This window comes from Chlorocebus sabaeus, chromosome 14 (assembly GCF_047675955.1).
Source record: "Chlorocebus sabaeus isolate Y175 chromosome 14, mChlSab1.0.hap1, whole genome shotgun sequence".
NCBI lineage: Eukaryota > Metazoa > Chordata > Mammalia > Primates > Cercopithecidae > Chlorocebus > Chlorocebus sabaeus.
This window is the reverse complement of record NC_132917.1, coordinates 21,881,185-21,900,348: the sequence shown is the minus strand read 5'-3', so window position 1 is coordinate 21,900,348 and position 19,164 is coordinate 21,881,185.

The window sequence follows — 19,164 nt, the reverse complement described above, 5'->3', positions numbered from 1 at the left end:
ACCTCTGATTGGCTCAAAGGGCAAAAAGGCGTTATATCCACATGGGTTTTCTAATTTCCCTGCAGAGCAGAAAAATAAGTTGTTGCTTTTAGTCCTCCTGTTCTCCCTTTTCCCCCTCTCCCCCTCCTCTTTGCCCTTACTTTATTTTTTATTTTTATTTTTTGTTTTATAACAGGCTTGGCAGAATTTGTAACAGTTTTTTAAACATACCCTGCAGGTAAAATTTAATTTGTATGTTACTCTCTAATAAGATGATTGGGTTTTACAGTGATTGATGAGACTAGGACTGTCTTCAGGGTTTTGGGGAGAATGATCTGGATTCAGGAACAGCCTGATGGTTTGTATTTGCTCGCTAGAGGGCCCTAGCCCTCTTTTTAAGGGCAGAACTCTTTAATGTGAATACTATGTAGTCAGAAATCTCTTATTCCCCGTCCTTCCCATCATTTCATAATGAAGACTCTGACTTGAACCTATGGATTTAAAAGGCAGTCAGTAGGGGACCTGAAACAATGAAAACAGAACTCCACTAACATCAACAGAAATTTAGGTGTACCAAGCACTTTGTTTAGTTTGCAGGTAGTAGCTGCCTATCCAAAAGTGGATTTTACATGGGATGACCTTTGTGTGCGTTTTTTTTGTTTTGTTTTGTTTTTTGAAATGGAGTCTTACTCTCCGCCTCGTGGGTTCCAGCAGTTCTCCTGCCTCAGCCTCCCGAGTACCTGGGATTACAGGCATGTGCCACCACACCCAGCTAAATTTTTTTATATTTTTTTGGTAGAGATGGAGTTTCACCATGTTGGCCAGGCTATTCTAGAACTCCTAACTTCAGGTGATCCACTTACCTCGGCCTCCCAAAGTGTTGGGAGCCACCACCCCTGGCTGGGGATGGCCTTTGTAGAATATTTATTCTATATGTATTTATTTCATTTTATTTGGACATATCGGTCACATTAGTCTCTAAAACACAACTCCTTTAGGGGAGTAGTCTGATTTGGCAGAATAAGCTGTGAGACCACTGTGATCTTTTTTAATTATTGATCTTTGTTAATATAGATCTTGCCAAAGATTGTGCATCCAGTGGGTTAACATTGCTTGCAGTATTGATCCTTTCATCCCCTATGGAGGCTAGAACAGGCCTAGAGGCAGCCAAAGCCCATGGGCTAGTCACCTCTAACCTCAAACAGCCTCATCAAATTACCACAGTGTGCTGTGCAAATATTATCATGTTCGGTGTGTACTAATATTGTTAAACTCTGTGATACCTTGTAAACTCTAGACTAGTCATTTTGAAGTCAATAGACCTGCCAAAAAATAACAAAGAAAACAGTGATGAGAACGTTTCTTCTATACTTAATTTGTATGAACTTTTATCATGAAAGGACGATGAATTTTGTCAATTGCTTTTTCTGCAACTATTGAGACAATCATATGATTTTCGTCCTTTATTCTGTTAAGGCAGTGTTTCCCGTTTATAGATTTGTTTATGTTGAGCCATCTTTACATCCGTGGAATAAATCTTAATTGATCGTGGTGATCCTTTTAATGCACTCCTGAATTCAGTTTGCTAGAATGTTGTTGAGGATTTTTGCATCTATGTTCATCAGTGCCTGTGGCTTTCCTTTTGTATAGTGTTCTTGTCTGGCTCTGGAATCAGGGCAACTCTGGCCATGTAAAATGAGTTTGGAAGTATTCCGTCGTCTTCAACTTTTTGAAAGAGTTTAAGTATTAGCCCTTTTAAAAATATTTGTTAGAATTCAACAGTGGAGCCTCTGGTCCTGGGCTTTTTTTTTTTTTTTTTTTTTTTGGATGGGAAACTTTTAGTTACTGATTCAACCTCCTTACTCATTATTAGTCTGTTTAGATTTTCTAAAAGTCTTCATAGTTTATATGTGTCTATGGATTTATTTATTTATTTTTTTGAGACGGAGTCTCACTCTGTCGCCCAGGCTGGAGTACAGTGGCGCAATCCCTGCTCACTGTAAGCTCTGCCTCCCGGGTTCACGCCATTCTCCTGCCTCAGCCTCCCGAGTAGCTGGGACTACAGGGGCCCACCACCACGCCTGGCTAATTTTTTTGTATTTTTAGTAGAGACGGGGTTTCACCGTGTTAGCCAGGATGGTCTCGATCTCCTGACCTCATGATCCGCCCGCCTCCGCCTCCCAAAGTGCTGGGATTACAGGCATGAGCCACCGCTCCTAGACGGATTCATGTATTTTTACAGGATATTTCATGTTTTGCATATAATTGTGGATACTTGTCTCATAATCTTTTGCATTTCTGTGGTATGAGTTGTAATGGTCCCTCTTTCATTTATTATTTGAGTTTTTTTTCCCTTTTCTCTGTTAGTCTATGTAAAACTTTTTCAGTTTATCTTTGCAAAAAGCCAAATGATATGTTTCCTAGATCTTTTCTGCTTTTTCTAGTCTCTGTATCATTTATTTCTGCTTTGATCCCTGTTTTTTCTCTGCTTCCTCTGGGTTTAGTCTGTTATTTTTCTAGTTTGTTGAGGTGTAACATTCTCTTGTCTATTTGAAATCTTTTTTATTGATAATATTTGTACATATTTATCATATACATGCATTTTTGATACATGCAATGTGTAATAATTAGGGTGATTGGGATATCATCACCTCAAATATTTATTTTTTTGTGATTGGAGTATTCTAAATCTTCTTTTCTATCTATTTTGAACTATACTATAAATTTAGTTAACTGTAGTCACCCTACTATGTTATCAAATAGAAAAATGTATTCCTTCAATTTAACTGTATTTTGTACTCATTAACCAACTTTATCCCCTCTGCCCCCTGTACTTCTCAGCTGCTGGTGACCACCATTCTTATCTCTACCTCCATGCTTCTCATTACCTATATGAGATCAAGTTTGTTTTTTTTTGTTTTTTGTTTTTGTTTTTTTTTTAGCTCCCACATATGAGTGAGAACGTATGCTATTTAACTTTCTGTGCCTGACTTACTTCTCTTAATACCCACAGATAACATTATACTAAATGGTGAAAAGTTGAAAGTTTTCCCTCTTAGAGCAAGACAAGATAAGGGTACTTAATCTCATCATTTCTATTCAACACAGTACTGAAAGTTCTAGCTGGAGCAATTGGCCAAGAGGATAAAATAAAGACATCAAAATCGGGAAGAAAGGAATTCAATTGTCTCTGATGCAGACAGCATGATCTTATATATTGAAAACCTTAAAGACTACTGAAATTAAAAAAAAAAAAAAAAAAACTGTTACAAATAAGAAATGTCCTGAATAAAGTTGCAAAAAATAAAATCAACAAATAAAAATCAGGATCATTTCTATACGCTAACAATGACTGAAAAAAAAAATCAAGAAAGCGATGCCATTTACAGTAGCTACAAAATAAAATACTTAGGAATACATTTACCCAAGGAAATAAAAGACTTGTACACAAAAAAACTATGAAACACTGATGAAAGACATTAAAGAAGACAGAAACATAGGAAAACATAGGAAAAAAAGTATCCTATGTTCATGGATTGGAAGGGTTAATATTATTAAAATGCGCATTTGAGCATTATTAAATTAACCAGTCATCTACAAATTTAATACAAACCTATCAGAATTCCAAAGTCATTTTTTGCAGAAATAGAAAAAGCAGTCATAAAATTAATGTCAAACCACAAGTGACCCCAAATAACAAAAACAATCTTGAGCAAAAAGAACAAAGTTGGAGACATCACAATCTCTGATTTCAAAATATCATACAAATCTATAGCAATCAATACAGCATGGTAGTGCCATAAAAACAGAAACATACACCAACAACATAACTGATAGCACAGAAACAAGTTTGTGCATTTATGGTCAGTAGATTTTTCACAAAGATGCAAAGAATGCACAATGGGAAAGGACAATCTCTAATAAACTGTTGGGAAAATGGATATTCACAGGCAGAAGAATATGAAACACTTATTCCACATCATATACAAAAATCTACTCAAAATGGATTGAAGACTTACATGTAAGACCTGAATCTGTGAAACGATTAGAAGAAAATATAGGGAGAAAGTTCCATGATTTTGGTCTGGGCAATAATTTTCTTTTAATATCCCCAAACCATAAGCAACAAGAGCAAAAATTGACAAATGGGATTGAATCACATTAAAAAGCTTCTGCATGGCAAAGTACACAACCTACAGAATGAAGCAACAACCTATAGAATGGATGAAAATATTTGAAAACCATTTATCTTCCTTTTTAAAAAAATTTGAGACACGATCTGCTCTGTCACCCAATCTAGAGTGCAGTGATACAATCATGGCTCACTGCAGCCTTGAACTCTTGGGCTCAAGTGATCCTCCCATCTTGACCTTCCAAAGTGCTGGGATTACAGGCATGAGCTACCATACCTGGCCCAAACCACACACCTGATAAGGAGTTAATACCTAGAATATATAAGAAATTCACTCATTACCAAAAAAAAACCCAGATTTTTAAAATAGGCAAAGGACCTGAATAGACATTTCTCAAAAGAAGACAAACAAACAGCCAACAGATACATTTTTTTAAATGGTCAACACCACTAATCATCAAGAAAATGCAAATTAAAATTATAATGAGATATTACCTCACACCTGTTAGGATGGCTGATATAAACAGGATGAAAGATAAGTGTTGAGGATGATGTGCAGAAAAGGAAACCTTTGCACACTGTTGGTGAGAACATAAGTTATTGAAAACAGCCATTATGGAAAACAGTATGGAGATTCCTGAAAAAATTAAACATAGAACTACCATATAATCCAGTATCTCGCTTTTGGGTATATGTCCAAAAGGAAATAAAATAAATATGATGAAGAGATAGCTGTATTTCCATGGCATTGCAGCATGATATCCATAGTTAAGATACAGAATCAAACTCTGTCCCACAACAAATGAATAGATAAAGAAAATATGGCATATATGCAGTGGAATACTATTCAGCCTTAATAAAAGAAGAAAATATTGTCATTTGTATCAACATGGATGAACCTGGAGGGCATTGTGTTATATGAAATAATCCATGCACAGAAGATTCATATCACATGATCCTACTTATATGTGGAGTCTAAAAGAGGTGAACTCATAAAAGCAGAGAATAGAATATTAGTTTCCCAGGGTGTTGGGGGGTCATTGAGGAAATATTGATCAAATGATAAAAAATTTCAGTTAGATAGGAGGAATAAGTTCAAAAGATTTATTGTACAACATGACTGTAGTTAATAACAATAAACTATTGTTTTAATTGTTGAGAGAAGATTTTGTGTTCTTACTACCAAAAATAAGTACCTGAGGTAATGCATATGTTAATTAGCTCAATTTAGCCGTTCCACAATATTTCAAAACATTATATACAATAAAATAGTTTGGTTTTTTTTTTTGGTTAAAAATAATACAGTGACAGGTTTTTCTGTTCTGCAGACAGGACCCATACTGGTTTAAATAACTCATTTTGTCAAAGTATCTTGAAGCTGTATTTACTTCAGTGTTGATACACAAGCACTCTCTCAGCCTCCAGATAGTGATGCTGGCTATGGCTTTGTGAGTAGAAGTAAGTCCATACCCCAAAACAAGCATTACTTTTAATGGCAAAAAACACAATTGCTTTTGTGCCAATCTAATAAGAACTGTTTTATAACCTTGGTTTTTTCCCCACAAAATATTATCTGTTCAAGGATTATTGTTATTGATACATATAGATGGCTTATTCATTTTTAATTGCTTAAAGTTATACAGCTGAATGTATCTATTTTATTCCATTATTGATGGACAAATAGTCTCTCTAAATTTTCACTGTAATTGGCGATGTTGCTATGAATCTCCATGGGTAAATATGATGGAGATCCTTAATTGAAAAAGTTCACACCTGGAGGATGCAACTGTCTTCCTCAGGGGTGTTTGAAAACATATATGTTCAGTTTGTTCATCAAAATGGCTGAGGGATGCTGCTGGAAATTGGTACTAGGAGGTAAGGGATCCTTAACATCCTGCAATAAATATCTAAAACATGAAAGAATTAGCCATCCAAAGCAACAAAACTTTCCTTGTGCATAAACAGACCCCTCTGGGTTGTGTGCTTAGAAGTGAAATTGTTGAATGAGGTGGATTTAGTTAGGTTGTTGCTTACCTTCTATTTTAAACTTCTCTTGTTTACTTGACCATCTCACAATACCTGGGAAGTTATATACTCACATCTGTCTGTAGTTGCAGATGTGACTTAGATTGCCCAGTTGGATGCTCACATGGAGATTTGGAAGGAAAAAAATGAGGTGAAGGCTGGGCTGCTCTGCTAAGTAGGCACAGAGACGTTTTACTTGTTTTTTTCCAGCATCAGACAACGTCCCCCTTTCCACTGTCCCACCCACAGGCAGGGTGCAGAACACATTATTTTGCCTATGAACTAGCTGATGTGTTGCGGCCCTGGTGCTGACATCGTGACAGCATCGTGCCCCTGGGATAATAGCTATCTAGTAGTATATTTAATTGGACCACATCCTGATTCCCCACTGAACTCATTGTGGCAGGGACAGCAGCGTCCTTGGTAAGCCAGATAACAGACATTGCCTAGGAGTGATTCTTAAAAGCCCTGCCTAGGGTCTCTTCCTTCATACTCTCTGAAAATGTTATATGCCTCTACATTCATGTTTTGAATTGCTATCTGTTTCGGATATCTACATGTGTTTTCATAGTAGTCAACTGAACCATGGCTGAAGCACTGGTTTTTAGGAAGCACATACCTTTGCACTAGGTTTTGTCACACTGCTCTTCCAAATAATTTGATCAATTTATACCACCATGTATATGAGTTTCTATTTCCTCACACCCTAACCAACGTTTGAAATTGTGATATTACTACTTCTCCTCCTCCTCATCCTCATTATAAATATTATAACTATTATCTGTCAATTCAATTATTGTTAAATGACATAGTGTTGTCTCTATTTGAGAACCCTGATTATTGTTGAGCAGTTTTACATGTTGTTATTTATTTTCCATTTTTGATAAGTGCCTGATTATCTCCCTAATCTATTGTTCTATTGATTTTTTAAAAATACTGATATGTAGAAGTTATCAGTACTCTCGTGCCACTGTCCGCCTTTGGCTGGAATCAGCCCAAGAGAGGTGTGGTCTAAGGATATCTTAGCAATGGATTTCAGTATTCAGCAGCAGAGGTCCTCAATCAGTTTTCCTCTCTGTGGTCAGAGGACAGTGCACATTCTTATGGCTGCCACACTCTCTCTTGCACTTTTCAGATCTACATTTCTACATGAGTGTAGGGAGGCGCTCCTGTACGTGCCTTTTGTGGCCCTCTTATCTGAGTAAAAACTCAGAAAACCAAAGTGAATCTGAGTAACTAGAGGTCATTGCTTCAGATGATCACAGGTCATCACTGACACTCATTCCCTCCCTTCTCCACTCTATATTTCTTTCACCCTCAGCTATCACTTCAGCAGGTTTAGGTGGCTCATCTGGTGGTACAACTCACACTTTTATCTCTGAGGGTTCTGAAGTCTTGATAGCCATTCTGCTTCCGTGTCTACATTGCTGGACATATCTATGCACAGTTATAATGGAGCAAGGAAGTACCAGGGAGCTGCCCAGTATATCACCTCGGTTCCACAGGTATTTCTCCTTGCTCCCATCTTGTGTATAAGGATCGTTATCTCCTATTGCTTCTAGTTAATTATCCCTGCCAATATGGTGACTCCTTTTATTGCCTGCTGTTCCCTGGGTGGAAGAAGTCCAAAGTGCCCAGGTAGCAGAAGCAACTTTTAATTCAGTAGGATTCTTAGCTGTGTCGCCTGGCAAGAGTGTACCTGTTCGGAGACCAGGACCTTCAACCCTGCAGAGCCTAGAGTTATAGGGACATAAATCATAAATTCCCCCCATGAATCATAAAGAGCATTGGTAAGTGGAGTTATCCATGCTTCCATCTTTCGGTTTCTGAACACATGTATCCTTCCTATAGGGCACAGGGCACTATATAGAGAGATGTTTGCTTTAATAAGTACACTGTGTTCTGAAGCATGGCACCCAGTCATGGACCACTCCAGCTCTCCTTCACTGCCTTCATTTCATGTCAGTCCCCTGATCTGCTGATATGTGTATAGGAGGCTTACAGAGTGTTGATCCACAAGCACTTTCTAAGCCTCCAGATAGTGATGCTGGCTATGGCTTCGTGAGTAGAAGTAAGCCCATACCCCAAAACAAGCATTTGTCATACTTGTGAGGATGACTAGCACTGTTTTCAGGATAGAAGGTACCCAATGTAATTAATTTCTCACCAAGTAGTCAATCTCCTTAAGGAATAGTGCCATAATGGGTGTTTAGCATTGATCTCTATTACTGAAAACAAGAAATTCAGAGGTGTCAATAGATCTGCCTTGGTTAGTCGGTGTTCATCTTGTTGGACCATTTGTAACCTGTGACCTTGTCACCATGGTCACCCCATTCATGTACCCATCATGCCCATTGTAGGGTGGCTGATGACAAAGGCTAAGTCACATTGTCTATTTAATGGTTCAGTGTCTTTTCCATGATCTATACTTTCATGATGGGGTTAATGTGTACTGAAAATATCATTTTGTACACACTTTCATATGACCATACACATGCTTCTGTCTAGAAGATGTCTCCAAACTTCTAGTTCTTTTCCTCTTATGACCTTGACATGACACAATTTCTCATTCCACAAAAATAGATGACTGGGTTAACTGCTCATAGCTCAGCCCATTTGGAAAATTATCACTCTTGGCTGTTTATAAAGGGCCACCGCTGAATGAGGATCTGTAGTCACTGACCATTTTCAGTTTGTACTCTCCCACTAAAGCTGAACTATCCATAAACCAAGTATAGCTGCTTCCTCTTCCTTCAGCTGATTGCGTAGAATCCCCCATATGGCTTTAAGTTCAAGAAGATGGAGAGACACTGGTGCAACTCCAGCAGATGACATAGGGTCTGGAAGTATGTACTCATGAGCATAACTTGGGCCCTTTGATCTTGCTCAGATTCATTCCTTGATGTGCCATTTTCATTTATGATGGGAAGCTATTGCCAGGCCTATCTGACTTTATGACTTGGTGGATCTGATAGACTCCAACTCAGAATGGGAAGTTTCAAAGGCATTGCCACTTTGTGTCCCATGTTCAAGTGTTCTATCTCGAATAGGGCCTAAGGACATGTCAAACTATGTTTATTTCTTAAAGTGCTTTAATTCTCTGTGGTGGATACCACGACCCTGTATACCAGGAGACAGCATTGTGAGTCTCCCACTTGAGCTTGCTATGAGCTCCACACCACATTACTTCTCAACACCATAATGTCAGCAGAATCATGTGGTCCAAGAGGCAGCACTGATGTCACTGCAGCCTGGGTCTACTGCAGTGTTCTTCTCTACTGCAGGAAATCTGAGAGGTTTTCATCTTCTCAAGTAATTATTCTTAAGTGTGGATATACTACCTGTGGACCCAAAGGAGTCTACCAGATACTTTGTTTCCTTGTTTTTGGTGGAAGATGCAAGATGCAGCAATTTGTCTTTTACTTTGAAAGGAATGTCATGACAATCTCCTGAGCAACAAATGCCTCTAAATTTTACTAAAGTGTCAAGTCCCTGAATCTTTGTAGGATTTGTTATTCTCCTTTGAAATACACGTATCTTACAAAGGTCTCCAGAGTACTAGCCACTTCTTTCTTATCTTGCCAACTCAGCATGATGTCATTGGTGTAATGCAGCAGGATGATACTCTTTGATATGTCCAGGTGGTCTAGATCTCTTAGGACTATATTGTGACAGAAGGCAAGAGACTTAACATAGTCCTGAGGCATAATTGTAAATAAATATTATTCTGTACCACATGAATGCAAACTGTTTCTGATCCTCTTAACTAATTTAAATGGAAAAGAACACATTTGCCAAATCAATGGCTATATACCACATACCTGAGGTCTTATTAATCTGTTTCAGCAATGATACCACATCCAGTGCTGCAGCTGCAACTGGGGCTACTGCTTAATTAAGTCTGTCATAGAACACAGTCATTCTCCATGATTCATCCAGTTTTTACAGAGGCCAAATTATTGAATTAAACGAAGACATAAATGGAATCAGCACAGCTGTATATTTTGGGTCTTTAAAGGTTGAACTAATCTCTGCCATCTCCTCTGGAATATAATATTAATACAATATTATTTAAAAATTTTATAGATGTAAAATTCACAACATAAGTTAATCATTTAAAAACAAATAATTAAGTAGCATTCAGTATATTCACAATAATGTGCAAGCAGCACATCTAGTTTAATACGTTCCTAACCCTCCAAATTAAAATATATTAAGCAGTTTCTCATTTTACCTTCTCCCTCAACTCCTGACAAGCAACAATGTGTGTTCTGTCTCTGTGGATTTATCTATAATGTATATTTCGTATAAATAGAATCATAGAATATGTGACCTTAAGTGTTGGAGGTTTACTCCTGTTGTAGTATGTATCAGTACTTCATTCCTTTTTTATGGCTGAATAATATTCCATTGTTTGTATATGACACAATTTATCCATGTGTCTATGGTTGGACATGTGGGTTGGTTTCACCCTTTGATTATTGCAAATAGCGTTCCTATAAACATGAATATATATGTAATTGTATGAGTGTCTATTTTCAATTTGGGGGTATATACCTAGGGGTAGAATTTCAGAGTCATATGGCAATACCATTTTTAATTTTTGAAGAATCACCTAACCCTTTTCCAGAGCAGATTAATCATTTTGCATTCCCACTCTCAATGCACAAGAGTTCCAACTCCTCTACACCCTTGCCAGTACATATTTTTCGTTTTATTTATGACCACCCTAGTGGATGTGAAGTGGTATCTCTTTGTAGTTTTGATTTGCATTTCTTTAATGACTAATAATGTTGAACATCTTTTTATGTACTTATTGGACCTTTGAATATCTTCTTTGGAGATATGTCAAATCAAGCCTTTAGCTCATTTTTAAATTAGGTTGTTTATTTGTTGTTATAAGAGTTCTTTATATATTTTAGATACTATTGCTTATTAGATATAAGATTTGCTAATATTTTCTTGCATTCTATAAATTGTCTTCTCTTGATACTTTTTGATGCACAATGTTTTTAATTTCAGTGAGGTCCAACTTGTCTGTTTTTTTCTCTTTTTTGGTTTTTGGTGTCGTACCTATGAGTCCATTACCTAATCCAAAGTTATGAACAATCACCTTTACATTTGCTTCTAATAATTTTATAGTTTTAGCTTTAATAATTAAGTTGCTGATCGATTTTGAGTTAATTTTTGCATACAATAAGATAGACTATCTAGTTTTTCCAGCACCATTTATTGAATAAACTATTTTTTTCTAATTGAATTCTGATACCTTGTAAAAATCAGTTAGCCATAGACATGTGGTGTGTTAGTTTTCAAGGACTGCAGTAACAAAATACCATGAACTTGGTGGCTACTACATGAGAAATTTACTGTCTCATAGTTCTGGAGCTAGATACCTTAAATCAAGGTGTTGGCAGGGCCATAGTTCCTCTAAAAGCTATATAGGAATCCTACCTTGACTTTCTCCAGCTTCTGGTGGCTTGTTGGCCATCATTGGCATTCCTTGGTTGCAGCTGCATAACTCCAATCTCTGTCTTCATCACTGCTTGGTGTTCAGACATGGTGTACAGACACACATGGTTCTCTGTGTCTGTATTTTCACATGATTGTCTTATAGGAATACTAGCTGTATTGGATTAGGGTCCTACCCAACTCCAGTATGACCTCATCTTAACTATATCTGCAGTAACCCTATGATATGATTTAGCTGTGTCTCCACTGAAATCCCATCTTGAACTGTAATCCCCATGATCCCCAGGTGTCTAGGGAGAGACCTGGTGGGAGGTGATTGGATGTGGGGATAGTTTCCCCCATACTGTTCTCATGATAGTAAGTTCTCACAAGATCTGATGGTTTTATAAGAGGCTCTTCCCTCTTCACTCCACACTCTTCTCTCTCTTGCCTGCCACCATGTAAAATGTGCCTCTTCCCCTTCCGCCATGAGAGTAAGTTTCCTGAGGCCTCCTAATCTCTGCAAAACTGGGAATCAATTAAACCTCTTTTCTTTATAAATTACCCCATCTCAGGTATTTTTTCATAGCAATGAATGGATTAATATACCCAATTTTTAAAAAAATGACATCCTGAGGAATTTGGGACTAGTACTTTAACATATTTTTCTTTATTACAGGAGGATACAACACAACTCTTAACATATAGGCTTATTTCTGGATATTCTTTCTTATTATATTGGTCTATATGACTATCCTTATGCTAGTAGTGTGGTGTTTTGGTTAATTTACTGTGAATCCTCTATCTTCATTTTCATTTTTTAAGATTATTTGGCTGTTCGGGGACTCTCACAATTACATATAAATTTGATGTTTGGCTTTTTTATTTCTGCAGAGTGACTGCTGGAATTTTGACAGTGATTTTATTGATCCTGTAGATTACTTTGAGTAATGTTATCTTAACAATATTAAGTCATCCAATCTATGAAAAATGAGATGTCTTACCATTTATTTAGTTATTCTTTAACTTCTTTCAAGTATGTTTTTAGTTTTTAGTGTACAAGTCTTTCACATCCTTGCTTTAATTTATTCCTGGGCATTTTATTCTTTTGGATAATATAGTAAATGGCATTACTTTTTAAGTTTCCTTTTTAGATTGTCTATTACCATTGTGTAGAACACAAATGAGTTTTTTGTGTGTGTGTGTTGACCTTATATCCTGCAACATTGCTGAATTTATTGACTAGTTCTAATAGCCGTTCTATGGATTCTTTGGACTTTTTTTTTTTCTGTATAGAATGATATCATCTCTGAATACACATAAAAGTTTTACTTCTCCCTCCCCAATTTAGAGGAATCTATTTAATATTCTTGTCTAATTTTGTTTTACCAGAATGGGGTACAGTGTTGGATATCAATGGTGAAAGCAGACATTCTTGTCTTGTTCCTGATATTAGGGTGAAATATTTTAATCTTTTATAATTGAGTATGATGTCAACTGTGAGTACAGTATTGCTTTTGTTACACTATCTTAGGTGTAGAAGAGCTTTTTCATAGTTTTTCATTTGATCCTTACCTCTATGACAGTTATTAATCCACAGACCAGGGACCCAATGTATAAGTCACTCTACCATGTTTATAAAACTCCATTAAGCATTGGAGTCTGGGAAAATGATTGTTGGGTGTAGGCCTGAAGGTAGACAAGTGAGCCCACTGTGAGACAGAATTGAGTCAGAACCTCAGTTGTTCTCTGAAAGCTCTCACTTTAACTGAAGAGTCATGATGACACTTTATATCTCAAAGTAGTAGGGATACAAGATTATTTATGGGATATATTTAAGTGTTTATTTTAGATAAATAACTTTTAAGTATATGTATGTCTCATGCAATTTTGGGGACATAGGTATACTAAGTAAATTATATGTTGTTCATTTGAAATGCAATTTTAAGCAGTTTATATTTTTATTAAGTCTGGGGGAATCAACACAGCAATTACTTGTCATGGAATTGTGGAGTCCTTCATCATAGGAATGGGACTTCCCTTTTAGCCAGTGGGTTCCAAATCTGAAAAGCAGTGGGGTGACATCCTCAGTCACTTATTTCTCCTTCTTCCTTTATTTTTTTTTCAGTTAGGTATTATATATGCTAAGTAGCATCCCTGTTGACCGTCCATTTATTTTTTCCTTGAAAGCACCATGTTGTATTAACCATATTTCTAACTCCCTATGAAAAATCTCCATAGTTGTTCATGTGATCTTGCCAGTCATGAGAACTGCAACCTTCTGGATTCTGGTGATCAAGGGACACCATCTATTAATTCAGAACTTCATAATAATCATAGATGTTAATGAACATAGCTATGTAATCACTTCTCTGACCATCACCCTTAGGTCTGCAGAGAGTCAACTTTTTAGTGATTCTGGTCCTCCTCAAAAGCATCCTCCTCAAAACACATCCTTGTGAATGATGTGTCGTCTAGCCCTCTTTGGAAACACAGTTTTCTGGTGAGTGTTTAGGCTTTACATAATATATCCATTCTAATATTATACTTCCCTCAGCCAGTTTATTCTTGTCTCTAATATCTTGATTATCCACTTGAGCAACTTAAGCTTTTCTACCTCCAGGTTCATCTCTCTATGTTTTTTGTCCAGTCTCCATTTTAGATAAATATCTCCTTGAGAAGAACCAGTTTATTTTTGTGTTAATTTCAGCACTTGACATGGTGACTTTCACATAAGCTTCCTTTATATCTCTCCAAACTTAGTTAAAAACTATGCCTAGTTTTTTCATAATGTAATATGGACTGACTCAAGATCATTACCACTTTTGAATGTCCTTAAAATCACCTTTTTATTCTTTAATATTAAAAATAATAAGAGTCTGGCCCATTCACATATATTTCTAACTATAAAAGTTTTTCAAAGGGGTAATTGCAAATTTCTAAGGTGTCTGATTTATTAGGATTTTAACATCTCAGGTCTAGAAATAGATCTAGAATCTCACTTTCCTACTTCTACCAGTGCGGGATTCCTTTTGGCGCTACTCCTCACAGTTGACAGTTGTGCTTGCATTTTCCCAGTAACAAGAAAAACAGTTCTTCAAAAGGCTCATGTTGTATGGTTAGTTATTATTAATTGTTACAACACTTTTCCTTAAAATGAGATAAATTTTAACATATTGCAACTTTACGCTATTCAACCTAGTTTTGCTCTTTACAGTTATACTGCATGAGGATATTCGTTTTCTTTATGGTAGTGCTTCAGAGATAGAACAACTGTCACAATGGCTTTCCTGTGTATCCAAATTAAGTCATTATCTTACCAATAGCTCTTCCTCATTTCTAGTTGGGATTTAAATATTTCACCCTCAAACTTTAGTTGTCAATATTCTTAAAATTTAGTACTCCAAATAAGACAAATACTCAGCTATACCAAAAAGAAAAGTCATTATTTGTACATCTTGACTTTATTAACAAAACCCTAGTTGCTAATTTATTTTTAGCAAGCCTCCCTGAAATCAATTCCCCTCAATATTTCTACAGAATTGACATTACCAACCCCTACGGAGAGCTCTGAGTGTCTGCATGCAAATTAAGGTGATAGTTCCCATTCTGAAGTGTATTATTGGGGTTTCCAAGTCCACACGAGAAATCTTGCAATACCTTACAAGGAAAATGTATCGCCTTAACATCTGTTTGCATAAACCACATTGTATCTTGTCTTGAAATGGACCCTAATCTTGTGTCAGCTTCTAATTTGTTCTTTTAGAATATCACATTGCCTTATCTTCACTCTGCATCTAACCAAGATAGTAGATTGTCATTACTAATGTCCTAATACTTTTCTCCAACCAGAATTTCTTTGTGGTTCATACAATGTGTGTGTGTGTGTGTGTGTGTGTGTAAGAGAGGGAATGTGTTAGCCTGTAGAGACAAATACAATTTCTATATGTAGTTACAAACACCTGTAAAATGAGACTACATGGAGCTTCTTCAAAATACACATCAAAAGTTTTACATTTTGTTTCCTATCTGGTTGAATGTCCTTAAAAAGCAAAGTGATTATTTTTTATGCTTCATTTTGGATGAGACTTGAGGCCTAACAGTTGTGATGTCTCTCAAAGACATAACTGATAGTTTTGGGAGAATGTGAACTCACACATAGTAAAGACACAGCAGTCAGTGGAATGAGATGTTGGGCAGCTTTGGGGGATTAATTTCTCAGAAATTCTCAGATGCTTCTCGTTGTCTGTTCTTATCTACAGAAGACTTGAACAGAATTACTCCAATCTTTTGTAAGAATACTGAGAGTGAATCAGCATTTGAGTAATGTATGTCATCATCAGTATAAAATAATAAAGAATATACAGAAAATCAGCTCAGGACAGTGTAAAGTTTACTTTCTGTAAGGATGTGATAAGAAGCAGAGGGAGTCCTTCCTGTGTGATATATCAAGGTGATAATGTGCCCCATTAGGACAATTTGTTTTATAGTTCTTAAAATAGATATGACTAAGAAAATGACAGATGGAGGTCAGGAAAAAATTCATGAAGTCCTTCACCTTATATTCATAAATCAATGACTTGGTCCCAGAGAGTTGGCTAAAAATACATTTCTCTTTCAAATGAAGGAGATTAGGTTATGAAAAGAAGAATGTGTTGACTGAAATAACTGAGAACATCATCTCTGTCATTAACATTATAAGACAGCATTACATGAAACATGGAGAAAGTGAATTTTCTTCTTTCACTCATACTTTTCCAGAAACACAAAGACCTTTCTCTCTCTCTCTTTCACACACACAAACATGGACACATACAGATGTTGACTTTATAGTTGAAGCCACATAAGTTATAGTAAAAAATAATAATAATTGGGTTCAGTTAAGTGTTTGACCCCAGGATGGGAGACAGTTAAAGAAAAAAAAATTTAATGAAAATGTACCAAGTATTTTCATAGGGGAAGAATTAGAAAAAGCATTCAGAAGGGATTATGTTGAAACAATACTAATCCCTGAAAAAAAATGTGCTTTAGGTATTTTTCATTCTAAGAAGTCAAGACCAGCATCAATTCCCAAAATATATCAGCATATAAAATGACAATCTTGGGTTGAGAATGCAATCTTTGAAGTTCACTGTGAAATACTGATTTTTAAAAATAATTACTTTTGAGATATAACTATAATCTTTTAAACTTAAAATCAGGTACAACCTAAACTATAATGAAGGCACTTAACATGTCAGGAAACAAGGAGAAAGAGTTCAAATGGCAAGGCAGCATGGTGAATTTCTAGTGAGATTTGCACTCTTGCTTCTATTTTTCATTGCATTCCATAAGTGTCACAGAAAAAAAAATTACTTTAAAGAAATGCTTTCTACAGCTTATCATTCATGTTAGAGAAAACTCATTTAATGCTTTTGTTGGCCATGATACTGAAAATAAGTCTTGATTGAAGCAAGCACAGTCATATATTGAAGTACACAAATAGACACGTTTGCTCGGTTTATTCTCCAGCCTTGCTGCAGGAATGCAAATGAGCTTTTCCAGACCCAGTTTCAAGCTGTCAAGTGACAAAAGAGGGAGGGGGCAGGAAAAAAATCGATTCAGTTAACCTAGCACAGAAGTCTACAGATTAATTACATTAAAGAAACTGAAAACAATGTGTTTTGGGGTTGGCAACTTGAAAGATTGGTGCCTGCAATACTCCTTAATATTATGTAAACAAACGGAGCCTAATCAGTTGCAGAAACAGCAGTCACCATACTTGTAAAAGGTGTCGAGCGAGGTTTTCTGCTTTCCTTTCAAATAAATGAAGTGGGTACTGAAGAGAGGAGCCCTTTTGCAGCTGCAGGCAGGATTTATATATTGCTTACCAAATGGTGACAGATTGGCATTGTGACTTCAAATGCCAAGTAGGCATCACTGTGCCTATTTTTTCTACTGTTATTCCAGAATCCTAGGAATACAAAAGTAACTAGGTAGGCAGGTTGAACCTTCATTGTATGCCTACATTTTGCAAGAGAAACATGATCTGTGAACCTTCAAAGTATGTGGGATGTCATCTTTATTGTCTTTGGTTCACTTGGATAGATTAAACCCAATTTAATACCCAGTTGTTATACAGCAACTAATTCAGTACACTGAAAAAATTCTTAAAGATTATTTTGATTCTTTACCTAACTTTGACTCAAATATTGGGCAATTTACTTGTCTATCAGTCACTGGATGCTGACTGAAGATCCAAGGAAGGTTAGCTCTGTGAGCTAGAATTAAAAAGAAAGATAAAGTTGAGTTGTTTGAAATTCAATGGAAAAGACCTAAAAGTAGGGAACTTTAGAGAAGGGCAGCCCAGCTTCAGACAAAGTAGCAAAGCCTGTCCTATGGAAGACAGAGAATCCCTGAAAATAACTGATGCCTTTGAATTTAGCTACAGTATGCAAACATTCAATACATTTTTAATAATTTAAACTATGCATAATATATATTCAAATATATATTCAATATATATATATTTGAATCTGAATATAAGAAAGACCCAGAGGGAAGCAAAAACGATATGAAATGGATTGAAATGGCAGATACTCACCAATTGGCAGCAAGGAGCTATGATAAATAAAAGGAGAATAGGCGAGAGTAGGTTAATTTACTTGACATGAAATGTAAGGAAAGAGAATTTTTTTGTGTCATCTTAGCTGAGATCACTGATTTTGCATAGAAAAGATTGAGGTTTTGTTGAGAAACACTAAAAAGAAGATAGATTTATGAGATTATTTTGATTATTGTGAAATTAGAAACTAGAAGGTAGAATATAGCAATGCATTGGAAGTATAAATACTTTGAGGACTTTTCCCTGCTTTTAGCTAAAAGTTAAATAGATATCTTTATGCTACAGCTAAATATAAAATGTTATATAATGTCTGCAGCCATATATAACAAAGAACAGATAATAAATCAGAATTATTTTTGTCCAATGATAATATTTTATTGTATTCAAAATATATAATAAGTTTATTACTGACCAAGAATAAGCAAAATTATATATTTTGTGGCACAAAATTACTTAACATGTCTATGTTGTGTAATCTCAGGTTCATTTTATTAGTAAATATGCTTCAAAACTCTGCAGTCCACAAAGTTTCAACGAAAAAGTTTGAATATGTTTTCCCTAATACATAGTGCTATCTTTGCTTTGATTAATAGCCATATTGTACTTGTCAAATACGGGTCTAATACAGATTTTTTTTTATCAGACTCATCTTCTCACCACTATTTGGTAATGTCTATCTAGAAAATAAACATATTATAAACAAAATTCACTGTAAGGTATTTGCCCATTAAGTTACATTGATGAATATGCAAAATATACTGAGTAAACAAAATACAGATGTAAAAATTTCTATATAGATTCGTACATACATATATATACACACACACATACATGTATACATTTAGATGTGAAGACTGACTTATTCTTAAAAAATAAATTTTTTTTCTCAAAGACAAGTTACAGTACTTTGTTAGACGAAAACATTAAATTATTCTTATCTTATGCATTGCCATCTGGCATACTTGTACTTTTT